The sequence below is a fragment of the Rissa tridactyla genome, chromosome 7 (genome assembly GCF_028500815.1).
Source record: "Rissa tridactyla isolate bRisTri1 chromosome 7, bRisTri1.patW.cur.20221130, whole genome shotgun sequence".
NCBI lineage: Eukaryota > Metazoa > Chordata > Aves > Charadriiformes > Laridae > Rissa > Rissa tridactyla.
In genome coordinates this window covers 43742859-43766326 of record NC_071472.1, presented here as the reverse complement: position 1 = coordinate 43766326, position 23468 = coordinate 43742859, and the positions used below count along the sequence as shown (strand labels likewise).

At 50.5% G+C, this 23468-nt stretch overlaps 1 long non-coding RNA gene across 3 annotated transcripts in view; it reads right to left on the bottom strand.

The window, feature by feature from the left end:
- The window catches only part of LOC128912419 (uncharacterized), a 57769-nt gene extending 38540 nt beyond the window's left edge, over positions 1 to 19229 (bottom strand). Inside the window, exons 1-4 of one of the 3 annotated variants that reach the window (XR_008467625.1) lie at positions 18980 to 19229; positions 17397 to 18704; positions 9914 to 10035; positions 6130 to 6240 (exon numbers count right to left, since the gene is read on the bottom strand). This is a non-coding gene — a long non-coding RNA (uncharacterized LOC128912419). Of the gene's footprint in view, positions 1 to 6129; positions 6241 to 9913; positions 10036 to 10374; positions 13329 to 17396 lie in introns of those variants that run through there. The other 2 variants (XR_008467624.1, XR_008467623.1) reach the window with 2 other exon arrangements.
- Between the last annotated feature and the right edge of the window lie 4239 nt (positions 19230 to 23468).

Genomic DNA, 23468 nt, shown 5'->3' with positions numbered 1-23468 from the left:
ATATTAATAATACACCTGCAAAGCACGGGCACTGGGGTGCCCTTATTACAACACCAAGTGAAATTGCCTGCCTAGCCTTTGGCTTGGCATCATCTGTTCCCAGCCAAAGCAGCCGTGTAGCAATTACTTTAAAGGCTCTTCATGACGGATGGCAGAGCAGGACCCAGGGCAGGAGGGAGCGCTCTCAGGGTGGGTCCCTCCGCCTCGCCAGCTGTTTTGGGGAGAAAGGGCTGTGTTTGGGATGACTGCAACCCAACCTTCCCTCTTAAAAGGCAAAACTGACTCAGTCCTCTTTGCAACGCAGAGATGGCAGCAAAGCTCTCCCTCAGCAGAGGGCAAAAAGCACAAGGAAAAACACATTACCGGAGGACCCAGCTCTGTGAACTGCATGGTCCAGTGGGATGGGGAGCTCAGAGAGGTACTGAACCCCCCAACCTTGTGTAGGCGAGAGCCTGGGCTCCATGTCCTACACGTAGCTCAGAAAAATACTGCACCCAAGCACCTCTTCCCTTGCAAGGAAGGACTCCCTTAGGTGTTGCTTGGATGGTCCTTTTGGGACCATCATCCCAGAACCTGACACTGCTTTTATGTGCAGAGTTCACAGGGCTCTGATGGGGGACATGACCAAGCCGAGAGCTTCCCTGCTGCCCCCATAACCGAGATTTGACTCTGGGCAGAAGCCCACACCTTTGCTGCATGCCACCAGCACAGCTGAGCCGCTACGACCTTGCATGCCAGGTTGGTTTGCCATCCCTTCCTCCTCCCTTCTGTTTGCTTAGTGGGTGATGTAGTAGCTCTCTGCATTAAAACCATCTGGAGCCAGTGTGTGAGGACAAAGAAACAGCCCCTAGCACACATCAAATTACTGTGCTAAAACCAAAGGTAGCTCTTCTGCCTTCACTAAAGCAGTCCGGTCACCGTAGCCACCTGGCTCCTCTCTGGCTTGGCTCAACAGCTCCATGCTCCCCCCAGCCTGACCAAGCCAATACGTGCAGGTTATACACGCTTTCAGGAAACTCAAAGATATCTTCCATCATTTGCTCTTTATTCCCACTATATAGCACCAGATGGACAATTTACCAACAGCACCATTTACACGCGCTGGGTTCTGCCAAGAGTCCTACCAGAGGTGGTCAGTCCATAGCGGAGGAGGACATAAACACACAGACACAATGATACCTCCCGCTCCAGCTACCAAACCACTCATTGCAGTTCTCCCACTGCTTTAACCAAACACCGTTAATGACCATTTAAAAGAGGAAGAAACCTGCCCAACCCCACAAATTTAGATCCAGTTAGGCCTCCCCTGAAGTTCAAGTGCTCCCCTATAATTATTATAGCCACTAATGACTCGGTCAGCAGCACAGAAAGCCACTGAGTCCTTTGGCAGGACCACAACAGTCCACGTCCGCACAGTACAGTTTCAGAGAGAGTCTCTGCACCAGCTCAGCTTGATTCACAGAATCACAGAATGATCAGGGCTGGAAGGGACCTCTGGAGATCACCCAGTCCAACCCCCTGCCAGGGCAGGGTCACCCAGAGCAGGTGGCACAGGAACACGTCCAGGCGGGTTTGGAATGTCTCCAGGGACGGAGACTCGAGAGACTTCAAACCCAGGAAAACATGCCATGAAGAGACTGGGGCTGCTGAGAAGAGGAGAAGCCACTTCAAGTGGTCAGCGGTGTTTGAGAAACATCCCTAGCAAGCCCAAGGAATTACTGAGCTACCACAGCAGCTGCAGAGGCCAGGCACCGGGCTCAGGAGAAGAGCACGTATTTCCAGTGGAAATCACCTACAATAAAAAAAGCACATCCAGAGAGGGCTGAGCAATGCCCTGTCTGCAGCACAAGCCAGGAGTTGCTCCTGGGGTGGGGTAAGCGTGCTGGCAGACCAGGAAACAGGGTCGGGAGCATCGCTGAGTGGCAGAGGGAGGTGGGCAGGGGGTTGGCCGTGGGCTGTGGGACAGGCAGGGGTGGTCATGCCCAGCAGCATCGGCAGCCAGCACCACACCGGAGTTTGCAGGGAGCAGCACACGGGTGAGCTACAGCATTTGTATTCAGCCCCTGCGTCTGGGTGTTCGAGTAAGTAATTCTCAGCTGAGTGCTAGGTGAGGGAAATGTACATGTTCATTATGCTGTGGGAATTTAAAAGCAATTAGCAGCACAAATATTGGTTTGAAGCCTGCTAGGTTGTTGTTTTGGTTTTGGTTTGTGTGTTTTTTTTCCCATCCATCATAGCGTCCACTAAGGCATTTCTTAAAAGTCTCTCTTCTGGGATTGCGCACAGCCTGTGCCCACATATTAATCATTGCTCTTGTCACTTTTGGTCTGGGCCTCTGTTATCTGCCTGGATGCAGCCTTTGCCTTTCTGCTGGCAGCCAGCGGTGAGACACTGTGTGTCCCCCCTGTCTCCTGCCACAGCTCCTTCACCAAGCACGCTCTTGCTCACCAGCCTGTGCTGCAAGAGGGGATGCTCCACCTCAGAGGTGTTCAGAAATGATGAAATCAGGGCCATGAAAATGATCAGAGGGTTAGAGCACGTCTCTCATGGAGAAAGACTGAGGGAGTTGGGGTCATTCAGCCTAGAGAAGAGAAGGCTCCAGGGAGACCTTATAGCAGCCTTCCAGTACCTGAAGGGGGGCTACAAGAAATCTGTAGTGCTTGGAGACAAGCACTACAAGGGCATGTAGTGATAGGACAAAGCGTAACGGCTTCAAACTGAAAAAGGGTAGATCTAGATTAGATATTAAGAAGAAATTCTTTACTGTGAGGGTGGTGAGACACTGGCCCAGGTTGCCCAGAGAAGCTGTGGCTGCCCCACCCCTGGAGGGGTTCAACGCCAGGTTGGACAGGGCTTGGAGCAACCTGGGCTGGTGGGAGGTGTCCCTGCCCAGGGCAGGGGGGTGGAACTAGATGATCTTTAAGGTCCCTTCCAATCTAAACCATTCTATGACTCCATGATTATACCAGAGGGAAAAGACAGCCACGGAGCTACATGTTTTGGAAACTGCATGCGAGCGTGATGCAAAGTGGTGCTGCGGGAGAGCTTGGTGCAGAGCTCGTTGCATGGGAATGCCAGTCCTGCCTTGAGAGCTGCAGCAGTGCAAAGGCACCTGGCAGGGGACAGTGCCAAGAGCAGAGATGCTGGGAGGTGATGATGCCAGTGATAAAACCCTGGCCATACTAGGATAGGGGCGCCGGACTGCTGAAGCTACAGCACAAAAAGCATTGCCTGGGCACTGTGGCCTGCTTGAAGGGACCACAAGCAGCAAGGTGCATTTGCTGAGTGAGTCTTGGGGATGGCAAGCTGGAGACATGGGCATTTGTGTGGCTCCTGTGCACAGCCCAGAGCATGAGCCATGGAGCACGGCAGCCACAAGGAACCAAGCAGGGATGTGCTGCCATGAAACACTGTCAGTGTGCCAGAAGGAAAGCAAAGCCCAGAGGGTGAAAAAGTTATTACCATGGCTTTTATAGGGTAGGTAATTAGTACATTCCTCCATGAGAAGAGGGATCTGTGAGATCCCCAACCCCACTGAATTATGCTAGCAAAGGGGCAGAGGCTGCAGTGGGAGCTCTCTAGGAGCTGCTCGTGGCCTTCACCACCCCATCAGCAGGAGGGCTGTCCCCCTGCAAACAGGCTGTCAAAGCCCGGCTGCGCCTGCTGGCTGCTTCCTGCGCTCACATAAAACAAGGCGATTTTTACAGGCACCAGGAATGGCGGGTTTTGGAGTGAGGAAGGGGAAGGGGACCGGAGGCAAGCTTTTAGCTATCGCAGCTCGTGTGCAGTGATTGAGATGGTGATGTTTCTTTCAACAGCTCTAGCAGCTGTGGTTTGGAGTTGCGATCCTGCCAGCCACCTGCATTCAAGCATCATGAATGTCCCCAAAAGACGGTTGGCTTATTGGAGGAGTTTTTAATTGTTCACAGTTGTTTGTTTCCTTCTGTCTTCTGGTCTTGCATGGTTTTAAAGCTTCTTTCTTGACCAGCAGGGTCAAACCTTTTCAAAAAAGACCCTTTTGAAAAGACTAAAGCAGATATTCTCATGCAATTATAAGATTTCTGAGCTGAGGTTTTAAGAAAAAACAAGTAGACAATGAGCTATGGGCTGTTAGCAATGCTGGGGTTTGGTTCTGGAAGGGGCCTGGTATGGGGGAGAAGAAATCTTCCACTGCCAGTGAAATCTCAGTTGCTACAAAGAAGCAAATTCCATCATTCAGCCCCCAAAATTCCCAGCCTGCAAACATGCGCATTACTTGCTGCCCTGCCGCAAAGCTCCGCACCTTCCCTCCTCCCACCCACCAGCTGTCTCTCTGGTACATCTCCCATCCTTTCTTCCGAGCCCACTGCAGCGAAGGATGCTCTGCCTCCAAAAGAGCTTTCCCCAGACGCTCTCCTCCTGTCTGCTAAGAAATGGTCTCTGAGGATCAATCACTTAAGAAAGCCGCTGTTCCCCCAGCCTCTTGCTCTCCAGGCTCTTATTTTCGCTCAGTCCCTGAGTGAGCTGCCTTTTGCTCTCCATCTGCAGAGAGAGATGTACTCAAGAAAACTTTTGTCAGCAAGTCAGATTTCTGTCTGTGTTGGTAACCCCATGCCAACACAGTTAGTGGTGCTGCAAGGGTTAAGACAGGCTAGCTAATGGAAACACTGAGGACAAAAGCCATGGATTTATTAAAGGAAGCAGAAAATCCTCCTATTTTCTTTCCTGCCCTTGCTGGAAAACATTTGCCTACTCTCCTCCCAACTTGTAGCAAAAACCTTGCAGGAAATAGACCTGTTCAAATAATTTTTTTTCTGGTTGCAATAGTTTCTACCAGCTCAAAACACTCTTTGGCCAGCAGCAGCCACTTCTTCTCTCCCTCCTCCACATCTGGCATGGTGGGGGTTTCCCCCCCATCCTTAATAAAGTTTTTTTCTCCCTTTTCTCTGATCCACCTCAGCTTCTCCACCATTAGAAATGCCTTGCACTTTTGCCACCAGCCTCCTCCCAGATGTAGTTGGGGCAGAGCGAAAGACTGGATAATATTCATGGGGAATTCCTGTATTCCCTGTGGCTCATTTTCCTAGGGCTCTCTGAAATTACTTTGCCAACTCCTGTGACCCCCCACAGGCCATGAAGTTTTTCCAGTACTTGCAGGAGGAGAATTGCAAAGTTCATTTTAAAGGAAAAGCGGTGGGGATGGCTCACTCCCTGTGTGCTTCTTCCTCTGCAGAAGCAGCCATATGGCAGTGCTTAACTGCACTTACTGTGCTGGAATGACTTGGCCTTCCGGCTTTCTTCTCCAAGACTGCCCAACTGTGCAATTGCCATCAAGCTGCCACCTGCCTGCCTGGCAAGGGCTGTCCCGCACCCTGGGCTCCAACCTTCTGCAGGCAGCTCCGTTCATGGGTGGCTGCAGCCCCTGAGAGCACTGCCTTCATCTCACCTCAGGTTTTATGGGTGTGCATTAACCCCACCAATATTTAGGCTCATCTGGTGTCCCTGAGGACCCAGAGCCAAACAAATTTGGTCACAGCACCACACTAAAGCTCTTAAAACCCCCTTCGCCTGCACTTGCTGCTGTGCAGCTTGCAAGTTTTTGCAGTGCCTGTTTTCCGATTGCTTTAAGATGGGAAGACACAGGTGCTGGGGAAGGTAATTTGGGCAGCAAAACATCCCACATGCATGTGCTGCTCAGGGTGAACCAGGGCTCAGGACCTCATTGCTAACAGGCCAGGCTGAGGGCTTAGGTAGCTTTTGGGTAGTCACATGGTGTCCCAGGTGGCCAGAGACGATCACTGGAGAGCTTAGGAACATTTTGCAGGGCTGTAGCTCCTTTTCAACCTGCTACACGTTGGATTTAGGGTGGCCTAGCTTTGTGTGACCTTCCACAGGGCCATTAGGTAGGTGGCGTGTTGCTGCTGGTACCCTCCAAGCCCCTGACCATCCCTTAAGCTGTTCTGTAAAGCAACACTTTGGGCCAGCTGCTTCTTATCCTTCTCAGCCCCATCATGCTTAATGGTACTCTTGGTGTGTACCATTTGGGACAGGAGGCTTGGGAATGATTTTTCCCCTATGTCTGTGGCACCTACTGTCTCCAAACTGAGTGAAGTCACGGGTAGAAAAAGCCAAAAGAAACAGCCAACAAACCTGATCATGAGTTTAAGGGAACATCAACGTCTGTTGCTTCCACACCATGTTGCGTCAGGCCTGATGCCCACACCTTAACTCAGACTGTGCTGGCTCTGCCATAAAGGTTTCCTATGGGAAGAAAAAATGACTTGAGAAAAAAGTCCCTTCTTGGAGCCAGAAATGCTCCTTTGAACACAGTCAGTGTGAGATGTGAGGTTTTGATGCTCAGGACTCCTCCTGTGTGCCAGGACCCTGGCAGAAGCCCCCATCGAGGGCTCGCTATCCACTCCCAGCATGACGGTGACGTTCCCACATAGCCCTGCCAGCCCGATTAGCGACACAGTGCGCTGGTGTGGGCTGAGCGCCACACTCTTGTCTGTGCCGGGAGGACATCAAAGTGACCACAGGGTTCCTGGCAGCCCTGGTTAGCAGCTGGTCAGCAAGAAGCTGCTCTTCTCATTTAGGTCACTTCTTGAAGCCAGGCGTGTTGAAAGGAGAGCTGGTGGAGGACCAGCTTTGGCACCAGTCCCCCTTCCTGCCTCTCCACACAATGAGCAGCTAGAACCAACGGGGTGGTGTTCGTAGACCTCAGTTGGAATCCACAGGAAAGAAGAGCCTGATTTGCTTTGAAAATAAATGCAAAACCAGAAAACATTGTAAGGGAAGCCCGGCTGGTGTTCAATCACAACAGCAGGTATCTGCCTTATGATCTTGTCCACAACAATGTTAACGATAAAATCCAGGTCTCTGCTTTCGTATCAAAGAGAAGAAAGCTAGGAGGCTATTCAACTTTATAACACAAGCAGAGAACAAGGTGTGGGACCCTTCTGCTGTGCTAGGTGGGCTAGTGGGGGAAAATGGTATCCACTAGAAATCCAGATTTTATGTGAGTTAAACAGTGCTAGGATTTCATATTAAAAAATATGTTTGGTATCAAACTCAATATAGTTGGAAGGTGAGGCTCACTTCAGTCCTGGGAAAGAAGATCCGTGGTGGGTTAATTTGCACCTTAAACAGATCACTTCAAAAGTTAATTAGGGTTCACTCTCCTAGGGTACCCAGCCACTGACTACCACGTGGTGGACTGCACAAGCCTGATGAGACCAGGGTTGCTTGGCTCTGATGAGCAGCCACGTCAGTCCAGGCTCTGCCTCAGTGTCTGACGCATTCCCTCTGCTTTTGGGGCCTCAGAGCAAGAGGACCTGGTGCCCATGTTGGTAACACAGACACATGTTGTGTGAGCGTAGCAGGAGAGATGGATGCGACTTGTGCTACCTTGAATCAATCCAGCCCCATGCAGACAGACCAGAAGTATGCACTAGGCAGCTCCAGCACAGCAAACTCCTTTTTTCTTGGGCTTCACTTGTAGTTTGATTATCAGGGCTAATAATTCCTGCCACAGACTTGCAGAGGGCCCACAAGTGGGCACCACCCAAAGGGAAAGGAGGAGCCACTGCCACGGGGACGTTACTGCCCAGCCTTCCAAAGAGATGGCATTTCAGCAACGTTGTGCAGAATTTCTGCCAAATGCCGACAGCACACAGCGTGCCACAGGATCAGGGTCTGGTTCATAGACAATGCAAAAAGAGCACCCATTAATTCGACTTGCTTTGCAAAAGGTTTTATTTTTAGTGCTTGTGAGTGGTGCCAGATTGGCAGCATTATAAATAGAAGACTTCTATTTATCCTACAGTCTAGGTACCGCAGTGCTAAGTCAGTTTTACGACCTCAATAAATCCAGATTAGGTGCTCTCAAGGATGCGTCACCACAGAAATAACATTTCCTCTTCGCATTTGTACGCGCGGCTAGGGGGATGGATTATGCCAAGGGGGGGTGCTGCCCTCATAAGCCAGCCTGATGCTTTCTGATCTCTCTTGATGCCATACAGGCTAACATTCATTCAAACAAGACTGCGGGTCCCAGCTTCAGATCTCTGAGTCCCACCTAAAAGGTGATCACATAGCTTGTGTTTTGGGGTGAAAAGCCTACAGCAAGGCTGGCAGATGAGGGTCTGCCTCCATGCCCAAGACAGGGAGCATCACACTCTGTCCCTGAATGATGGCCAGCTGCTCCTCTGTGCGGGGTTCCGCCAGCTCCTGAAATTGGGGTGTCCTTGCCCACACTGGCCACACTCATGGTGACAAAAGAGCAAGCTGTAAGAACAGTTTGCTGTTGTGCAAAGGTGGAAGAAAGGGAGATGGCAGGAAAAAGAGTCCTACCTGCTAGAATAACTTACAGCACATTGCTAAGATCTTGCTTTGCTACTAAGCTGACTGTCAATAACTATTAAAATGCCGAAACAATTCTTCCTCCCTTAAAAACAATAATAAAGAGAAAGTAACCCCCCTCCAATTCCCTTCCATTTCTTTTTTCCTTTCACTGATGGATGCTGCTTCATTAAATCCACAGCATTATGTCAATTCCCATCAACGACAAGCATTTTCTAGCAGTCGTACACCTCCCTCTCTGAACAGGCTGCGCTGCTCCAGCAGACAGGGGATGCTGAACAGCTCAGCAGCAGGTAAATGCAGTTCCTGCAAGACTAGCATTTCAGGATTTCTGCTCCAAAAAAGTGCCACCTCACTCCTTATGCATTCATTTGAGCCTGCACCTTCCTGCGAAAAACACGCATGCTGTATGCCTGAAGACTGACTGCTTTTCCTCCAGGCTCTCCTCTGCTGCCTACCGCCAGCAACCAGGGAATCACAGAATGGTCGGGGTTGGAAGGGACCTCTGGAGATCATCTAGTCCAACCCCCTGCCAGAGCAGGGTCACCCAGAGCAGGAGGCACAGGAACGCGTCCAGGCGGGTTTGGAATGTCTCCAGAGACGGAGACTCCACCACCTCTCTGGGCAGCCCGTGCCAGGGCTCTGCCAACCACAAAGGAAAGAAGTTCCTCCTCGTGTTTGGGTGGAACTTCCTATGTTCAAGTTTGTGCCCAAAGGGCAAAGCGGGAAAGGATCAGTAGCCTTCGGTTACCATGAAATTGTTCCCCATCTGGGAACTGTCCTGTCAGGCTGCTTCGCTCTCTGCAGTCTCCGCTGGAAGCCCAGAGAGCAAATACACTGGGGAAGCTGAGTGTATCAAAGAGTGTATGAATTAGAGCAGCTGTATGTTCCTGATGGTTTTGTTCTCTGTGAGATTTTTCTAAGCTGGAAGCCTGGATGAGTACGAGCTGCTTGGCTCCAATGCAACATTTGGTCTGGTCAGCTGCTCGGCAGGAGGAGGTAGGGTGCTGGTTTTGGGAGGCACTGTGCTGTCTGCCTGCCCCGGCCCTGCAGCAAACGCCTGCTCCATCCGCTGAGGAGAGCTTGCTTCTCCTCCTCATTTGACCTACAAGGGGGTCTGGAGATCAGGCCAGTGGAAAAGGGATGCTTCAACCTTACTGGAGCCCACCAAAAGTATGAAAAGATGACAGTGGAGAGGAACAACCCTTACTGATTTGCTCAGGCAGCTTTAATGTCTGGGTCTGGAACCTCCACTGGAGAGGACCAGAGATTTGGCTGGTCTTGTACCGGCCTTTATGTGCATGGGAATGGAAGCAAAATGCAAAATGAGACAGGATGCAAGGAGAAGGAAATAAATAAAAGAAGAAAAAGTACTTGTGCATGGCAAGACGAGAAAAAACAAACTGAGCCTTGTTGGGAGTGTGTGTTATTTGCTAGACATTGCTGTCTGCTTTTACAGTCACAAGCCTAAAACCACCATGGAGTCATCACAGAGTTACAAACCCAGCCTGCGCTGCTAAATGAGAGTTTCAGCAAACTTCCCGGTATTCACGAGTGGCACCATGTAACTCACATGCCAGGCTGGGATGAGAATTCGTCACGATTGCTGTAAGGCACATAGGCACTGGAGCTCCCTGGCGGATGATGATCCCATTTCACAGCACCTCTTGAGGTTTCAGAATGAGTTCCCTCTGCCTGAAATGAAAGCAGCATCTTTCAGATGTTTTTTTAAAAAAACCCAGAATTTTGTTGAAATGTCTATTTTGGGATTAAAATCTGAAGCCTTTTTAGGACAGAGGGGATATTGTACTGCACAAGGCAGTAGTTGGGAGGATGAGATGCCCTGGCTCTCATCTCCGTGCCCCTGGAGGCATAGGTGCAGTTTGCTACCCCAGTGATTGTGAACATGCCAAGCTCAGCAAGAATACCCCCCCGGCTACAGGGAAGCCAAAGAGACAGCACGAGGTATGACATGTAGCTCCTCCATGCTTCTCACTTGGAAAGGGAAGAAGTGGAATAAAGAGTTGAACTCACCCAAATAAAGCTATTAAGGATTTGGCAGGAGTATCAGGCATCCTGTGGCTTGCTAGCACCCCCATCTTTGTCTGTCGTCACTGGCTGCCCTTCCAAATCAAAGCCAACTCCCAGGGACACGTTGTCTCCTACAGAGGCAACAGGCTGGGTTGTATCTTGAACGTCCCAGCTGTGGCCTCCTCTGCCTACAGACAGCTCTCCTCCTGTTTGCTCCTGACATGAAGAGCCTCTCGCCAGAGGATGTGGAGGTGACACTTTTGTTCATTTTTCCATGAACTCTGTCTAAGTGGAAGTGACTTGTGCCTGCAGCGGTCTCCTGGACAGTGGGAAGCCCCAACTCCTGACAGTGGGCAGCAGATCCCACCATATTTTGCCCATGCAAGGACAAGCAGGGCCCTCAGCAGCAGTGCCTGTCCCTCTGGTTCCTGCTACACCCTGCACAGAGCAGAGCTCCCAGACTCACACCAGGATGCTCCAGAGGAGGAATAAACAGGCTGGAAACCTGACAGCTAGCTGGTCGCATTGGTTTCACTTGAATCTCTTCATAAGCTGCCAGCTCAGCTAGACAGAAGGCTGTTTTCCTATTTATTTAATAATTAAAGCAAAAAGCGTCTTCTGGGAAGCCTATTTTTCTCATTTACCAAATGAGGTTACAATATTCAGCTGTTTGCCTGAAGATTTACGCCATGCTGCTCACCACAGTATCAGAGTCTAGATTGAGTTGGGAGCGGACGCAAGGTCATGCTGAAGGAAACAAGACATACATTCACCATCTACGCATGGTGTTAAAACAAGCTGCACATTGGGAGGCAGCCGTTTCTCTTCTGCTGTGCCCAGCAGTGCATGACATGAAGCCTCCATGACGCTGCGTTCAGCCCAGAACTCCATTCCTGGGTTAATACCTTCAAGAAGGAGTTGGGCTCTCTGCTCCACCAGTCCTTCATTGCCAGGGCTGAGGACCAGCCACCCAGAGGAACGAAGTGCACAATACCTGGCATCACAACCCATGGCTCCTGCTGCAAAATGTCTTAATGATTTCCTTTTCATTGCAGGGGGATGCTGAAGGGGAAAGTGCTCATGTGCCTCTTTCAAATCAGAAGCATGGAGAGAGACTGGGAACACTGTGGTTTTGAAGATTCAGCCTCCCATATGATGCAGGCAGGGGGGAGTGGATCTGGCAGGGGGTGTGCAGGGGTGCGAGTGCGCACACCTGCGTGTATCAACCTGGAAGAGGTCACCCAGAGAGGTGGTGGAGGTGGTGGAGGCCCCATCCCCGGAGACATTCAAGGCCGGGCTTGATGAGGCTTTGAGCAACCTGATCTAGTTAAAGATGTCCCTCCTCATTGCAGGGGATGTTGGCCTAGATGACATTTAAAGGTCTCTTCCAACCCAAACTATCCTATGATTCTATAATTCTATGATTTCTGGGCACGTAGTGCTGGTAGTACCAGGTGGGCTCCAGTTAAACATGGCCCTTGCTGCACCCTGCATGAAGATGTGCCCCGCGCTTAGCCCCACAGCATGCTCCAGAGACAATCATGGTTTCAGATTTAACAGTTTCATTACAAAATGCTGCACAGTTGAGGCTGAAACACTTCATGCGTGGTGGCTGAGGCGTGATGGACTTCTGCCAAGGCAAGGAAGGACATCCTGCAGGGGTCTCCAGGAACACGGTGCAGGCAACAGCCGAAGAGCCTTCTGCTTCTCAGAAACTTTGCTTATATCAGAGACAGCCCCAAACACCAGTTTCATAACAGCATTGCTTCCCACCATCTGGAAAATACTATTTTTCAGCTCTTCTCCGCTGTAACTCATTTCAAGGCTAGTTCTCCCATCACAGCGACCATGAACTAGCTGCAAAATGACTCCCTCCTGCTCTGAGTTGTCATACTCCAAGCAAAACTCATCAAGCAAATTCTACTATGGGCCAGCACAAAAGTAAGACCTGCTCTAGCACCAGCTCCTCAGACAGGGTAAATCAGCAGAGTTCAATTCATATGAAACCCTTTAATCCATTTATTGCTCAGTGGAAAGTCACCCTCTCTCCAGACCTGTGTTTCCAGCACAACCAGCACACTCTGGCATGGGCAGAAGAACTTACAGCTTGGAAGAGCACTTTGCTCCACCTCATCCCAGAAGGCCTTGATTGCACTCCCAGGACATCCTCCCTAATGCTGAGGCAAATCCTCCAAGCCATGAGACACGACAGTGAGTTTAGAGCAGAAGGAACATGGGATCTGTCTTTGCTTTCTGGTTTCTAATACTTGAAGACAGGCTCAAGTCACACACCACAGTCATCTCTCAAGCTGACCACAGGTTACTTTCTTCCGTGGAAGCAAAGTGCCCGACAGCCTCTTGCCTCCATATCCTGCCACTGAATTGCACAAAATGCACTGGGAGCCTCTCTGTGCCCTGTTGAAGAGCAGCTCCGCAAGCAGAGCACGGCCCTGACCCCGGGAAGGGCTTTACTCTGCGAATGAGCACACTCAATCAACGCCAGTACAGACACCCGAGCTAGGAGCCTCCACTGGGAATGGCATCCCGTCTAAGGGGACTGTGACCTACAGCCAGCACAGAGCACTTTCAAATCCCCCCCTTTTCCCCCCAAAAAAATGCCAGTGCATGACTTTTTCTCTGTACGCATCTAGAGTCTCGGACAGGAGAGATGGTCCCAGCACAGCGCAGCAGGCAAGGATCTGCCCCGGGTGTTGGGGGGTACAGCGCGGCGGTGGGTGGGTGCCCCTGCCCTCCAAACGGCAAAGCTGGGGCTTCAGCAGGGCAAGGCTCATAAGAAAGTGACGGCTTGGGCCCCCCCAGATCCATCCTTCGGCAGGTGTCTGCCAAGAGCGGCAGTTTAGTGTAACTAAATTGAAGCAACCCCGAGAGCGTGCAGTTTATGTATTTCTAGATCATTAAGCCTTCTCCTAGCGACAGTGTTTAAAAGGCGTGATGACGTTTCCTTCCCCCCCAGCCCTGGTGTTTGGCTCTTGAAAATTAAAAGATAAGCTTTGTAAATCTCACAGAGAAGAGGGAACTGTCACTTTAGCTTTAGAAGAAAAGCCAGCAAAGAAACAAAATTCTTCTTTTGGCAGAGGAGAAAAAATCCATTATTAAAGGCTTAGAGACAAAGGCTCTCAACACAATTAAAGGCAAACCTAAGCCTTTGAAAGCAGAGGGCATGACATTGGAATACACACAAGAAGTAGAGATGAAAGCCTCCATTGTAGCACTGTTGAATAAGTAAAAAAAAAAAAAAAAAAAGTTTCAATGGATGCATTTGCCTAAACCAAACTAGATGAGAAGCTTTCTAGAGAAGGGCTGGAGTCTTCCCATGTGTTTGCACAATGCCAAGAGCTGCAGGGCTCAGTCTTAATTAAGATCCTGGGGCATTACTAGAATAACTTGAAGGGAGAGGGTCACAACATTGATTAATCGGAAAGAAAACAGGGCTCCAATATTTTCTGTGGGAAACTTTGCACCTGGGAAACCTAATCTTTCTTTCTAGCCTGTTGATCCGAAGCAAAAAATGTTTTGATTTGGCGTTGTCGAGGCATTTGTTTTGCAGGAAAACTTGCTGAGGGTGCGTTGCTGCACTCAGGGCACACAGGTGGCTTTCAGCCCAGCAGCACTCCAAAGATGAGGCCACCTCCAGAAGGCACTGAGCAGAGTAATCCTGGCTGTCGCAGCCTCTAAACTAAGAGCACACCAGATCCAAGGAAAACCCATGTCTGGGATATCAGAAACGCACAGCTGTTGGAGGACTGTCCAAGGCCAGGCTTGATGAGGCTCTGAGCAATCTGATCTAGTTAAAGATGTCCCTGCTTACTGCAGGGGGGTTGGACTAGATGGCCTTTAAAGGTCCCTTCCAACCCAACACGTTCTATGACTCTATGACTTTGCTCCTAGCAGGTAGTAAAAAGTCCCCCTTGCTCTCAAACTCTGTACCTCCAATCAGCAGGACCGTGAGCCAAACACTCACCATAAGATGCTCCCAACCAGTGTGCAAATGTCAAAGACCCCTCGCTGCCATTCGCAAAAGTCTGTGCTGGTAAGGGACCACCACCTTTCAGTAAAATCACGGTTTTGCCGTCAGCTCTCTGCTTCGACTGCCCATGGCCAGGTCTGGCTTGACCCTAGATGGCTGCACCATGCTGGGGAGGTGGTGACTTCTGCTATCTTAAGATCTGTCTCTTCTCTGAGAGGCTCAGATGTCTTCATAGGAGAGCAGCTCCCTTTTTTCTGTGGATCAGCATGGGCTATAACAGCTCACATGTCTCTGGAGGGCGATGCTCCTACACAAGTGGCAGCCGTTTTCCCCTGCTTGCTGCGTCAACACGGGTTCTGCAGGATGGGAAAAACTCAGCATCAATTATACCAAAACTCAGCATCATTATTGTGAGGTTAGAGATGGAGTACTGTATGGTAAGGATGGTGCCCAAGGTCACGTAGAGAGCTGCCCATAGGAGCTGAGCATGCAAAACATTTCACAAGTTTTCTTGCTTGCACAGGGGCTGTGCTGGCTTCTTTTCCCCTCATGGGAAGGAAGGTCTGTCATTACAGCTAGCTGGCGGCTTAATCCTGTTTTAATTCTCCTCTCCAGGGATGCTCCTGGGATAGGCAATCCTGGTTTGGGATGACTTGGATTTCTTCTACACAGAACAAAAAGGCAAGAGAAGGCAGGAGCTGTACTGGGCATACTGACCTCCTGCCTGTAGCCAGAGGACATCTTTTATGATGGTGGTGAGACCCTGGGGAGCTGCAAGGGGCTGTTCCAGAGAGGGTGCCACCTTTCCACGCGCAAGCTGGGGCGGTCAGTCCTTTCACTCAGTCTGCCATCTCCTCTAAAACCCCCCAAGGGTTTACCCATTAATGTCAACTCACAGTGCAATCTCTGATGAAACCAGTTATGCGTTTGCAAGGAAAAAGGCAACTCATTCCACTTAGGGCATCGAGCGGCTTCCCACTGATATTGACTGCATTTGTCAGATACAAACCAGGTGACTAAGAGCTGAAAGATTACCTTGCTACTTGTCCCTCCAGCCTAGATTCCTTGATCATCTTTGTCTGTGGCAAACTGGAGGCCTCTTTTTTTAAAGGATGCTTGTCCATCGTGAACAGCCAAACAGTTAAGCCAGGCATCCTCTGCTATCCAGCCACGGATACAAAAGCAGATAAGAGACAGGCTAATTCACTGTACTCCACTCTGAAAATAAAAGCAGGGTCCATGGACCGTTTTAGCTTCCTTTTTTTTTTTATGTTTTCCATTGGTTGGTTTTGTCACCAAGGAGACCGAATTCCTACACTCGCTGTTTTAGACATTCGCCGGAACATAAATCCACGCTTCTGTGCCAATGGCCATCACAGCATAATTGCATAAGCTACGTGTTGTGCTTGTGAGCTCTAGCTTTGCTCACTGTACGTGTGATCTGCCGGGTGGTTCCATCCACCCGAAGGGGAAAACTACATCCTTCGGGTCTGCTCTAAGCCTAAGTCCCTCCTAGCGTCATGGCCAGGAGTTGCCTTGAATCTGAAGTTTCCTGCTGCATGTTCTTCATGCCCACATAGAAGGTCCTGCATAAAACACACCAGCACGTTACAGAAAGGAAAATAAATTCTGGTGTGCTGCTGCAACAGCAGCTGAGGGACAAATTCAGAAAGTACTGATGTAACCAGGCCACTTGGGCTCCTGTCCTTGATGAGTAGCAATGGCTCTCTGCATGCACTAATTCTGCTCTCCCCCTGACGTTTTTTCCCTCCCCCTGACATTTTTCCCCTCCCCCCCTCTCAACACCACTCCTAAGAGTGAGATCAGTTTTCAAAGCACTAAACAGCAGCACATTTGATGGTGTTAATGGGAATTCTGTGCCCAAGACGCCTTTCAGAGAGCACACTTGCTGAGTTTATTCTGAGTCCCCCGGGACACAGACTGTCTCATGTTGTTTGTGCAACGCCTGTCATGCTGGCCTCTATCTCTACGCAATCCACAGAAGCAAATACCTGACCGGAAAATGTGAGGCAGAGTTCCTGCCCATCTCAGTGGGACAACGATATGGACCAGGCAAGGCAACATCCACCGCTGGCTGTTGAACTCAGATAGGGCAATGCAGTAGAGAACTAGGTCAATGGCCATGGGTCAAAGATGCCATCAGGGCTTTCACAGCTGTGAAATCTCAATGCAAGGCAAACCCATGCCAGGTCACTTATATAAATGGTTACCTAATGATGTGTCTTCCCATATTTGCATCACAGGGAACTGATATGCAGAAGAGTTGGCTCTGGTAACACGTTGTGGAAGACTTGTCACAAGAAATTTGCTACCCTGAATGCTGAAGGCTTCAGAGGTGAAGGTGCTGCCTCTCTGAGCCCCCACGAACTGGCCCAAAGAAAGCCAGGCAGCAAGCTGTTGTGCTGCTCAGCAGACAGACCCCCATCACACACTTCTCGGTGTCTCTAGATTTGACCTGCTAACCTTCCAAAGTACAGTCTAAACACATCAGGTCTTCCAGGCTGATTTTTTACATCAGCCTCCATACTGTCCTTTTCTGGAATCAGCAACAAAACTGTTTCTCAAAGCAACAGCTGTTTTACATGATCTTATTTTCAAGCCAGCTCCTTAAAAGATTTTCCTCCTCCCCCCTCCCCCTCCCCAGTTCTAGATGTGTTACGGCTCCATCTGGTTCTTGGAGGAATGCCAATACCTCCTAGGGAAAAAAAAAGCTCTCTTCAGTTTGGGATTGTTGGGATAACATAAGCAGGCAGCGGCAGCATCTGCATTCATTTCCAGTTCCGATTCTGGACCGTCCCAGGAGACTTTGAGCAGTTCTGAGGCTGAGCTCTTTCTACGGCCCAAGGGAGCAGGTCTCCGTGGCCGCGCAGCTTGGATGAGACAACTGCGTGCTGCATCTGAGCATCTCCGTTTTCTCCATGGGCAAGTCTGAGGTACAGGGGGGTGATATCTACAGCAAAGATACAAGCTAAGGAGGTGACAGCGTATGGAAAAAACATTCTGCTGGGTTTTTTACCTGTTTGCAGATTTGAGGCATTCCTTTCCTTCTGCTCTTCTCTGCCCAAAAAATGGAATATAGAGACTTCTAAAGACGCTGATGAAGGTCAGGGGAAGTCCTGCAATGTTTCCCTATAATCCACCTGGTGTTTCTGTTCCTAAATCATGCAGCGTGTGAGCACAGATCCCACTTCCAGCTCGAGGTGTGCTGTTCGCTCTGAGCTCTGGACGTGAACACTTCTTGCCTGCTGAATGGAGGAGACGGGCTGCACCAGCTCTGGTTTCCTGCTCTGTCCTGGTCCTCAGCCCTGTCAAATGCAGTGGCACCACTTTTTTTGAGGAGTAGAGACAGAGGACACTAGCTAAACATTTTCTGGTCCTGAGGGCTTGCTCAGGTAACCACTCCGAGCCTTGCTAGAGGGAATCAACAAGAGTTAGAAGCCTAAATTTCAGAGCTGTAAGATCAGACGAGCATCCTGGAAAACATCAGGAAGCCTGGTCCAGGATGAAGTAAAGGCTCTTGGGCACTTCACATTGCTGCTGGTACATTTGAGGAAAAGTTCTTTTGTTTTAAGGACAATAGCTTGCTTGCCTTCAGGGGCCCTAGTGTGAGCTCCTTTCTTGCCTGTGTTACAGCCCAGGAATGAAAAAACAAAGAACAAATTGAGGAAAGCAACAAGAAGCAACCCCAGGAAAGGGTGGGTTTGTGCTCCCCTGAGCATGGGCTTTGTTAGGGTAACAAGGGAGATGGTGAGGTCTTTTCCCTGTTGATATCAGCCACCTCTTCCCCAACCCGCATGGGTCCAGCAAACCTATGGTAGAGACCTATAGCCCCCTGTACTGCCTTGGCACCCCACGGTGGGGATGGATTTTCTTGTTCACCGTCTATAGGTTGACGAGACCCGTATGGGACAGGGCTACAAAATATGCAGAGCTCGGGACCGTCCCAGGGAGCTGCAGCCCTGAAAGCAAACATGAGCTCCCGCTGCTCCTGTGAGCGGGCTGTCTCCGTCAAGCTCCTGTCCTCAGCTGCCTGATCAGAGGAGACAGCAGAGACTCACACCGACAGGTGTCCTCCTGAGAGCGCGGCCGTGCCTGCAAGGGAAGTGTCTCCGCGGTGGACAACGCAGTGGCTGAGTGCTTCCGAGCTCCGGGAAGGCAGGGGCTGCCCAGGCAGGCGAGGTGGCAGCTGGCTCATGTCCTTGCCACGCCATCTTCCCCTGGGGTCACCTCCTGCAGTAGGAAAGGGATTTCCTCCTCGAGATTAGCTCAGCCCAGAAAGTTCTCGGTTTCATTCAAAAGCACAGAAGCCAGGTACTTCCTAAGACTGGGAAAGAATCAGCTTGTGCTTAGAAACACACACTGACACAAGTTACTCTTTTCTCTAGAAGCAATATCCCCCCCAAACCTGCCCCACTCCACACGCACACACATTTTTAAGGTCTGGTTTTAAGGGATTCTGTACAAAGTGCACAAATCATGGTCACCAGCAGGGCCTGAGATCCCCTGTGCCCCCCCAACCTGGCAGTTGGGCTCAGTTCAGGAATTCACAGGGCTCCAGGTCTTTAATACACATGGAAATTAGCCTTTCAATAAGCTCACCTGGCCCGGCTCTTCCAGGCTCTGGGCACACACGGAGCCAGGCTGCAGAAGGCAGTTCAAAAACCTGTCACCTGTTAGGAAATATGAATAGCCCAGGAAAAAAGCCTTTTCTCAGAGATATCCAGTGCAGTTTTGCAGAGTGAGGGCGAGAAACCCTGATAGAGAGTCAGCAGTGAAGACTCAGGAGGGACCCAGCGGGCTCCTCACCCTGGATCAGCTCTGCACTGCAAAATGTCCCCATGTCCCCATCTTTCGCTCACCTCCCGTGCGTGCGCACAAGCAGGATGATGTGAGAGATGCCTCTCCGCTACCCTCTGCGAGCCCAGCTTCCTTGGGAACAGGATTTACTTGGATTTTCAGGAGCCAGACAACAAAACTGCTGAACTTTTTCCTGAAAAACAAATTCATTGAGGAGGTTTTTGGCTTGCTGCCTGAACTAAGCTGGAGAGTAAATGCAGCCTGGCTGCAAGGGAAGATTTTTTGCGTGGGGAGATGAGAGAGGGATTTCAGATCTGCAGTGAGTCTTGTTACAAGGGACAGATGAAAGCAAACTCACTAGTTCAAGAAATAAAACTCCTGATGCAATAGAACAGTGGAGATAAACTACCTGTTTTTAAAGGATATCATCAAGAAACAAGAATGGAGCATAGACGGCCGGAGTGTAAACAGTTGGGTGAAACATGACAGCGAGATGAATGGTTATATTTACAAAATCTAGTTGCATGGTGGGAAGATCCATGGCTCCAGGTGCTAAATTCACGCTCCAATCTCGACAGCCAGACCCACAGCCTGCTGAAGGGAACGAAGAGGCTGGTATTCGCTTCCACAAGCCTTGGATCAGAGACGAAGTTAACAGCCCTCTGCACCACTGATAATTGTTCGTGGAGAGTCAATGACAATTAATTAGATGCTAGGAAGCTTCTTTCTCCAAGAGAGAGGAAAAGCATCTGCCTGGTTTGGGACTCCACCATCCTTCATTGCCATCAGTCCAGTTTAGCTGAGTTCAGGGCATGAGTTACGCTTGGTGGGCCATGCTGCCATAACCTGGAGCTCTGCTTCACTCCACACGTGTGCTCCCTTCCGCCCAGCACAGACTGACCAAGGACCTAGGTGTATCAGTGTGCTGGCTGTAGAGCAGATCACACTGCATGTGTGCAGGCAGCACCAGCTCGAGATGCTGGCAGTGACTTGGCTGCTTCACCTTTTACACTCAGAAACTACCTAAAAGAAATCTTTGCTCCTGTCAAACTCTTCTTTCCTCCCTCTGCCCCTTCTCAGCTGGTATCTGGCACGCCTTATCCTTCTCTGATTAAGGTCCCTCGTTTATCCTGCACCAGCCACTTTGATCTGTCCTTTGTGGTCTCCCCAGAAGGTATTTATTTATCCAGGTGCTCCCTCCTTGTCCTACCTGGTGGGAGGGAATTGCTCCTTCTCCTCCTCCACCGGCTCCATGAGTCAAACCTTGACTCTTGCCCATGGAGATGCTTCATGTTCAGGCGCACGGGGAGGCCCTGAAGGAAGGGGCAGAGCCGAGAGCATCTCCCGCACACACGCAGCAGCACGGGGTCTTCACAGACAGATAGCATGCCAGCACCACCATCCCCACGTGGACCAGCAATGAGCCTTGTTTGGGTTCCTGTTGGCTCTGCAGCTTCTCGGGACTGCAAATAGTGTTAAAAAAAAAGAAACGTGTGCAGTGTATAGGCATATTCCTACACCCATGCCTTGCTAGGAGGGTTGCGTATGCCTTGCATTCACGGCAGCTCCCTAAAGACGGGCTTAGGTCTCAGTCCAGTCTTTGACAATATCAACCCTTAGATTGCTGGATCACGTGTATCATACAAGTCATTAAACCAAGTTCCTGTTGCTGACACCTCACCCCCAAGCACACACATGCAATGCACTCATCCAAACAGAAATTTAGCCTTCACATGATCCAGACCCAGCAAGCACACAAACCACCTGCAGGAACGCAGCCCCAAATCTTGCACATCAGGATCTGGAGGCAGCAACAACAACCAGGGCCACCCTTGCTGCCCGCCGTCTGCCGCTCAGCTGTACCAGGCAGAGCGCTCCTCTCCTTTGAACCACCTCTGAACATTACTTCTGCTCCACATGGAGCATGACTCATTGATGGATTAGCCCAGATCTGTCACACAGCAAGGCAATATGGCAGAAAAACAAAAGGCCGATACAATTGTGCAGAGACAGACCCCGGCCCGTGGCGCGGCGAAGAAATCCTTCCTCTCTATAGGACCCTGGTAATTGCATCTGGATTGCATTGAGCTTGTGGCAGGCCATTCCCAGAAAGGCTGACAAACCAGAGCAAGCTCAAAGCTGATTAACAACACACAACTGGGGTCTGGAGGGATTGATTTATGTGGAGGGATTCACAGAGTTCAATAAGGCTTGCTCAGCCAAGTTATGATTAAAGGAGACAACGGTCTGGAAATACCTGCGGGCTAAAAATCTGATGACCCATCATTGTAGGGCTGCCCAGAGGTTAACCTGAAAGCCTGGAGATAATGAAATATGCCACGTATCAAGGGGAGCCTGCGCCAGGCTCAGCCCTGCTGAAGGCTGAACGCACACGCAGCAGCAGTACTTGTGGGACCCCAAGGGGGAAAGCAATACGGCCAAGATGGAGAGGACCCTTTGTACAGTCCCAGAGGGGCTGCATAGCTGTGTGAAGCCATCAGGGAGGGAGGATTTCCTTTCTTGTAGGAGAGCAAGGAGCTGGAGAGGAACAACACATCCTGGGGTGCATCAAGAAGAGTGTGGCCAGCAGGTCGCAGGAGGTCATCCTCCCCATCTGCTCTGCCCTGGGGAGGCCGCACCTGGAGTACTGTGTCCAGTTCTGGGCACCCGGTTCAAGAGGGACAGGGAACTGCTGGAGAGGGGACAGCAAAGGGCTACCAAGATGATGAGGGGAACTCAAACACCTCTCTTATGAGGAAAGGCTGAGGGATTTGGGTCTCTTCAGTCTGGAAAAACGACGACTGAGGGGGGACCTTATCAACACTTATAAATACTGAAAGGGTGGGTGTCAGGAGGATGGGGCCAGGCTCTTTTCAGTGGTGCCCGGGGACAGGACAAGAGGTAACGGGCACAAACTTGAGCATAGGAAGTTCTACCTAAACATGAGGAGGAACTTCTTCCCTTTGAGGGTGGCAGAGCCCTGGCACAGGCTGCCCAGAGAGGTGGTGGAGTCTCCATCTCCGGAGACATTCCAAACCCGCCTGGACGCGTTCCTGTGCCACTTGCTCTGGGTGACCCTGCTCTGGCAGGGGGTTGGACTAGACGATCTCCAGAGGTCCCTTCCAGCCCTGACCATTCTGTGATTCTGTGGAGACATCGGCTGTTGTGCAGCTCCAGGACAAACCATGAGCTTGGGGTTCTCCTGGCTTTTCATCCTCACGGGGTGTCCCATGGAGGAGCAGACCGGTTGCAGATCGGTGCTGCCTGGTCCAAGCCATTAGCATCAGTGAGGCTTGAGAGAGCCCAACAGCTAATGCTGCGCAGGGCTCCCTCTCCCCAGCAACTGATTCAATTTGCAGAGTGATTCAGCAAGGTATTGATTTAACTATCCGCAGACAAATGACCTCTTCTCTGGGCCACACTTTTTAGTGGAGGGCAGCTTTGGTCTTCTGCATTAAAATATTAATAGATTTACTGCATAGTCGCTTCACCTCAGCAGACGGAGGGAGGTGAGGGCAGGGATAGGGAGAGGCTAGAGGGGGCTTGGAGGGGAGCACAGCCTCGGAGGTTTGTGTTTTCTACAAGCAGGCAATGAAACAAAGGTTTTTCAATATAACAATATTTCAATACAACACCACTGGTCTTCAATTCACATTTGCTTAGCACTGCCCCAAGAGCAACCCGCTTGGCTAGACTTCTCCAGCCTGCAGCTCAGTGAAGCATGAGGGACCAAGATGGAACGGTAGCAGACACCATGCAGGGGGGCACAGCCACCAGCATTCTATGGGTTAGATGGGGAACACACGTCACCCAGACACCTTGCTTGCTCTTGTTCAGCAGCACAAGAACCCCTGGCAGCGGGGTATCTGCATGGCTGCGGAACGTGTTTTTCAAAACCAGTGTTACTCATTTTTTCCTGGACACGTGCAAGCGGGACGCAAACCGTAAGACAGGACATAAGTTGTTATCAGTCATCGCAGCCTTGGAGGAATCCGCACTGATTTACACCAGCTGACAGCAGGCATCTCTGAACTGGAAATATTTCATCACCACGTGGCTGCTGTGACACTTAAAAATGCAGTCTTGCACCACAAGGGATCATCCGTATCCCAAATCCAAACACCCTGTATTATTCTCTGCATCAGAAACCAATTGCTTTTCATTATCAGCTTTCAGACCCTGTGATACAGCTCTGCCTTGCCTCCTGCCAGTCTATAACCAGGGCAGTCCAAGAAGGGGAACGGCTGTGTTCTGCAAGGAATGACCATCATTAGTACACCATGCAGATGTG